Source organism: Benincasa hispida, chromosome 3 (assembly GCF_009727055.1).
Source record: "Benincasa hispida cultivar B227 chromosome 3, ASM972705v1, whole genome shotgun sequence".
NCBI classification, from domain to species: domain Eukaryota; kingdom Viridiplantae; phylum Streptophyta; class Magnoliopsida; order Cucurbitales; family Cucurbitaceae; genus Benincasa; species Benincasa hispida.
In genome coordinates, this window is record NC_052351.1 from 66,661,781 (window position 1) to 66,668,627 (window position 6,847).

Consider the following 6,847-nt stretch of genomic DNA (forward strand, 5'->3'; position numbering starts at 1 on the left):
TCATCATGGACACCGAGGATTTGTTTTTATAAATAAACTTGACAAAAAGCAACAGAAAGAAGAGAGAAATCGTGTTCTAATTTGCAGAAATCAGAGAGTTTTAACCTAGGCAACAAAAAGAACTATTTATAAAATCGGGATGTAGCCACGACGCTAGGGTACAACATCATGGAACTGATAAACGATGCACACGATAAGGTACGTAATGCCATGGTGTTGTGTGCTTTTCATGGATAATGGGCATTTTTCCTTTTCAGCACCGAGTATAATGCCATTGAGCGCCACGATGCCTTACAAGCAAGGGCAAAATTGTAATTATTATTTCTTTCTTCCTAGTTGATACAATTAAGCTTTATTTTGGCCATTTTTAGCTTCATTCCATCACTAACACCCAGTTATACCCTTAATGTGTTTGAAACCTACAAAATAATCAAATAAAGACATAAATGCAAGAACAATCCCGAATTAAGCGAGACAAACCTACAAAATAATCAAATAAAGATATAAATGCAAGAACAATCCCGAATTAAGCGAGACAAGATAACATATTTTCAATGCTATCAAATACCCCAACTTAATTTTTTTATTGTCCTTGAGCAAGGTAGAATAAAGCACACAGTCGCACAAAAGATATGCTCACTCAAATTGCATGGTTCCTTACTCAAGTCTCAACTGTCTCCTAGAATTTGACTGCATTCAACAATGAAATCATAATTCATAATCAGTCAAGGAAGCACAATTTAAAACCAGTTCTAAACTTATTCATGCAAGACTAAGTTCAAGCCCTTCTAATTAAGTCATAGCATCCCGAAAATGGCATTAAATGGTTCTCAATTTGTTTTTTTTTCTCTACATTGGCTCAAGCACTAACTATCAAGTGTAAAAAAAAAAAAAAAAAAAAAAAATCAAAGTAGTAATATGTCAATTGAGGTGCTTGAAATAAAATCTAGGGATCCTTAACTTGCATTTATTTTATCTAAGGGTATTAACTTTCACACATCAGTGCAGGGAACTATACTCACTATTTTCTTGCAAGTGTCCTAACTAATCATAGTAAAGGTAGCTATTCCATTCTTAGTCATTCTTAGTCATGTTGTTCAAGCAGACATATAAATCATTTTGACTCCTTAACATTATATTACAACCTATCATGCAAGACACACCCTAATCAGTGGGGCCTATCGAAGTGACAACAAAAATACAAGCTAAGTAATACAATACTAAGCATACGAGACCTAATATAGGCAGACAAAGAACTTAAACGTGCATGAAAGTAAGATTTTTTTTTTTTAAAAAAGGGCTAAAAATCATGATTATTTATTTCAAACATCATTTGATACAAATTAAAATCATAAGGGACTACGTCATAAACCAGTAATCACAACGAGCCGTACAACAATGAGAAAATATGCAACTAAACACACACAAAAGGACTAGAGCTCAAAAGCTCAAGGGCTCCAACTGGAACATAGATATCCCCCACCCTTAATTTAAAATCTAACATTGTCCCTAATGTGATATAGCAAAAAAAAAAAAAAAAAAAAAGAAAAAAAAAAAAAAAGAAAAGAAAAAGAAAAGGACAAAATAAAAGGGAAACATAAATCTTCTTTGAAATTTGGCACAAGGATGATAGTGATATCTGGCTCAAATAAAGATAACTCTCTCCATCTCCTCAAGGGCTACAAAAATAAACCTAGATATCAAAGAAAGATAGAAAAAATTAAGCTCAATAAAAATAAAAATTAACAAAAGAGAAAAAAAAACTATACTAAGAAAGCAATAAAGAATGTACATCTCGACTGTGTCCAGGTAGCCCAATTTTTTAAGGTCATTATGCTCGACCCGGTTCGACATCATCATCCATATCCATCAAAGGTAGCCAAGTCACCATCTCCCACCCCCAACTTAGAAGGATGGCGACCACTATGAAAAATATGAGTACTAGAACAAATAGGATTATCAATGGTGGGGGTATCAGAATTCATATAAAATATCTCAATATTTCCTCCCTACTCAATTGTTAGGGACCCTTTATCCATGTCATCACAGCCTTAGCTATCTTGAGAAAGGGTCGACCTAATAAAACAAATGACACAGAGAGAAGGGTATTAACATTCACATTAAGTAAAAATCAGAAGAAAAAATTATGCCATTGACTCTTACAAGCATATCTTTCACTAAATCACCTGGCTTAACCAAAGAATGGTCAACTAACCGTACAAGAATATTAGCAAGGTGTAGGATGTGGGACTAAAATTCAAAATAAACAGAAGAAGCCATTATGTTAATAGAAGACCCTAGATCAAACATGGCATGTTCAAATTTTCTAGTGTCTATCATACAGGGCACAGAAAACATACTTGGGTCGTTCTGCTTAACAGGAAGATTACCTGAAAAGACTATCTTCTATCTGACCTTTTCTTCCTTTTCCTTCTTTGGGATCTCCACCAGAACCTCCTTGCCCTTTTCAGTAGGGCTCTTGTCACCAAAAGACTACATAGACTGCACCTCCTCCTTATGCACACCTTCCTTAGTAATAGAAAACCTTATAGGGAAAAGAGCAATAGGCACGTAAGATTAAAATCAAGTGGTGGATCAAAACTTACCCTACGTCTTCTTAGCGAGCAGGTCATCTTTTATTCAGAATTCTTAGAATGTACAACCTCAATTGGCTCAATCCTTCGCTCTAAATCATGATTTAGGTGATGGAACAAACACATGTATAGTGGAAGAAAAAACGGATCTAAAGTACTCTAATTAGGTTAATCACGAAGGATAAGCAATTGAAACAAGAATAAGGACAAAGTAAACATACAACCTTTGTAGTCTCTAGTCTTCTCCAAATTAGCTCCAATCTCCTCATGAAAAATTCGTAGACCACCACGAGAGTCTTCCTGACTATTCTCCGATTTTAGAACGGGATGGTGGGATTCAGTGAAAGACTAATTTGGAGAGGAAAAAGCTAAGTATTTGAGAGAAAACATTTATGATATTATCACATAATTCTCATAAATTTTTCACTTTGGCCAAGATTTCTAAACAAACATAAACTCTTCCTTTTAAAGACCATTACATGCAAAACTTGAAACTTTGAGTTTGATGAGAATTTGATATTAAAAAATTCACTAACTCAAAATAGAATTTGGGACAAGTGGTTTGAAAGGAAGACAACACTTAGCAATGCAAAAGTTGGCATTTTCTGCTAACAAATGTTAGATCGTTCCACTAACTTGGTCAAAGGTCAAAGTTTGACTCTCAAAGTCCAAAGTCAACAAATTTGACTTTTTGACTTCAAAGTCAAAAGTCAACAATTTGATTTTCATTGCATTTTTGACCTAATCAACAATTTGACTTTTAATGCAATTTTGACCAATTCCATTTAATTTCAAAATTAATTCTAATAATCAATTTTAAAAATTAAATTAATATTAAATAATTAATTAGAGTTTTAATTAATTTAATTTAGTATTAAATCCAATAATAATCCAATCAATATGAGTCACTATTCATAATTTTGATATTTAAATCTTATTTAAATATCTCATATTTTCTCTCTCTTTATGTTTAATTCACAATTAAACATTAGGTTAAATATATCGTACATATTTAACACTTTGCTCCAAAAATCGAATTTGAACACTTCAAATTTGTTTGTCACACTACTCTAAGGTTTAGCCCGATATGAGCTAGTAGGGGGACCTCATGGACCTACAGATCATGGGCTCCAATGATCCCCGATTAATTGGCTAAACTCTTTAATCCAATTAACCAACATTCGTTAACTATCGGTCACTCCACTAAATCCCATCAGTTTAACTCCCCTCACTGCAGATATATTATGTCCACTCAATATAACCATGATTAGTAAGTTAACCCTTCACAGGTTGTTCATAATAACGACTGGGTCAAAAGCTTTTTTCTTCCCGAGATTACACCTTGCTCTTTAAGTCCCACTGATCCTCTAAAGAACAATTGGTTTGTGATCTAATCACTTAATCAAGTCCCTCTCGAGCCAATGAGAGGGTGGGGCCCCTTGTTCAAGACGCGGAGTCAGCACTTAAGGGAACAACTTTTCTACTATCCCTAAAAGCGGGTAGGAGTAAATTCCGTCTTGCACCCTATGTCCCCAGCTATCTACATAGTCTTACCCTTGAAATAGAAGGCTTATTGAGCCGGAGCTGTTGAGCCAACCCTTACCCATGTAAATCTAAGGATAATCTCGAATAAACAAGAGTTCATAGTTAGCTTAAGATTAAGGTCAAGTTACCTAGGTCATCGCTTTGAAATAGTTAGTCTTAAACAGTAAACAACGTTATAAGTAAGAATGACTTAATTATTGGTCCAATCTTATGCAAACTCATTGATAGGACACCTCCACTCCTCATGTCAATACATGAACGAATTAGGATCACTTCATTTGTAGCATTTTACAACAAATTGTAACAACTACAAAGTGGGCCACATCCGATACTATTATCAGAATAAGGTACCCAACCTTATTCGTATGTTATAGACAATTTTGGCTATTTACTGAACTTGATCCACTCTTATGTCTCCATATAAAGTTCATATATTTAAATAATAGCTATAGATCTTTAGTTTATTATATTTAGTCTTTATAAGTGAAATTCACATATTTAATAACAGTTTTATTGAATAAACGTCAATAACATCTTTATTGATAATATAATATGTTTAACATTACAAACTGCGAGTTTTAGGACATACAACCCAACATTAGGGAGCTCTCAATGTAGCTCATAACAGATATGAAATTCACATTACACATATTAGACATGGGTTGGGAAGAAAGCTTCCTATATTGAGTGTCTAACTTGCTGACCGCTCAGCCAGCTGGGAGATCTAGGAGGCCATGCTCTGCATGTGAGTGGCAGTGGTCTGCTAGAACTACTTCTGGCTCTACTTCATTTGCAAGGTGGACTTGGCCAGACTCTTTGCCATATTCCCAAGAGCATGCGCGAACTTCTTTGGCCATGGTTCCCTTGGTTGCTCTAATGGTTGTAATTGTATGTCTGATTGCCTTGCTGATTCCCAACATAATTCACCTTAGTAATAGGCTCTTGGGATTGTGCCTTAACAGAAAAAACTTGTTTCACAAAAGTATATAGTTCAGAAAGTTTAGCTCTAAGTCACTTACTTCTTGTGTTGATGTGGATGACTGAGTAATGCGATATCATGTTATGAATTGCTGGTTGTTCTCAACCATGTTGGAAATCAATGCCTTGGCTTCAAAGGGGGGTCTTATTGACCAGTGCACCACTTGTAGATGCATCAATATTATTTTTGTCCTATTGAAGTAGTCCCTTATAGAAGTAATGGATGAGGAGATGGTATGAAATTTGATGGTTAGGAAAACCAACATAGAGGCACTTGAATCTTTCCCAGTACTTGTATAGAGATTCTCTTAGATCCTACAATATGTTGTAGATCTTCTTCCTAATCCTAGCAGCATGGGACGTTGGGAAGATTTTTTTTTTTGAAACTTCTTTTTTCAGGTGGTGACGTAGATAATAGAGCTAGTCCTTTGCATCATCCTTGAGGGAGAATAGAAATGCTCATAGATTGAGTTGCTCTTTAGTAACATCATGAAGCCGCATGCCAGTACACACAACGTGGAATTCCTTTAGATGCTTGTATGGATCCTTACCTACACGTCCATGAAAAGCAGGAAGTAAGTGAATGAGACTAGTGTTTAATTCAAGATTGCATGTAGTCTCAGGATAAGTAATGCAGAGAGGTTATTGAGTCAGTTCTAGGGCTGAGAGGTCCCACAGTGTGAGCTCTTCAGGCTGTGCCATCATCCCTTCTTGTTCTATTTCCTCTTTTAATTTTTCTTCTTCTTCAATCCCTTCTGCACGAATCTTTCTTTCAAAGCTTTTCATTCTTTGGCTTCTCTTCTTCGTCTTCTCTCCTCCGTGAAAAGCTTTGCAAAATATAATAAAGAATTTTGATCCTCGAAGGATTGAGTCATACAAAGAAAGGAAAATTTAAGAACAAACAAAGAATTGTAAATCCTCTAAAAGAGAAATTTCTTGGCTGCACGGGTTGAACACAAAGAGTCTTTGAATTTCTCAATTAAACGGTTTACAACCCGAGGTAGCCAGGGGGAGAGGAGGGGAGAGGGGAGAGGGGAGAGGGGTTGAAGTTGATTTAATTGCAATAAAATGTAAATAGCATAAAATAAAAGCACAAATCAAAGGTTTAACGAATTATATGAGAAAGCCTAACTTGAGTTGCAATGGAATTTTTCTTGTTCAAAATATTTGATCATTGAATTCTCATTTTCAATTAAACGGTTTACAATCCGAGGTAGCCAGGGGGAGGGGAGGGGAGAGGGGAGAGGGGTTGAAGTTGATTTAATTGCAATAAAATGTAAATAGCATAAAAAAAGCACAAATCAAAGGTTTAACGAATTATATGAGAAAGCCTAACTTGAGTTGCAATGGAATTTTTCCTATTCAAAATATTTGATCATTGAATTCTCATTTCCAAATTAATTAATTGCTTACACCTAACCAATTCAATTAGAAAAAGCTATTTAAATTGTCCTAAACAACTAACTAGTCCAATTTGAAAAGATGAAAAGCATGCATATTCAAATTGTCCTAATTGCATTAAGATCTAGGGAACTTTAAATGGAATATTCAACTTTCAAGCGCCTAGTTAAATATTCGTTTGGTTCAATTCTAAGTTGGTTAGAATGATACTCATCAAATTCGATTCACAAGCTAACCTAATCTATCGCTTCTTGGGTTTAATATACAATCAAGTGTCAGAAATCAAATGTTAATCAAAGCAATGATCATAAAATCCTCAATTGTACAAT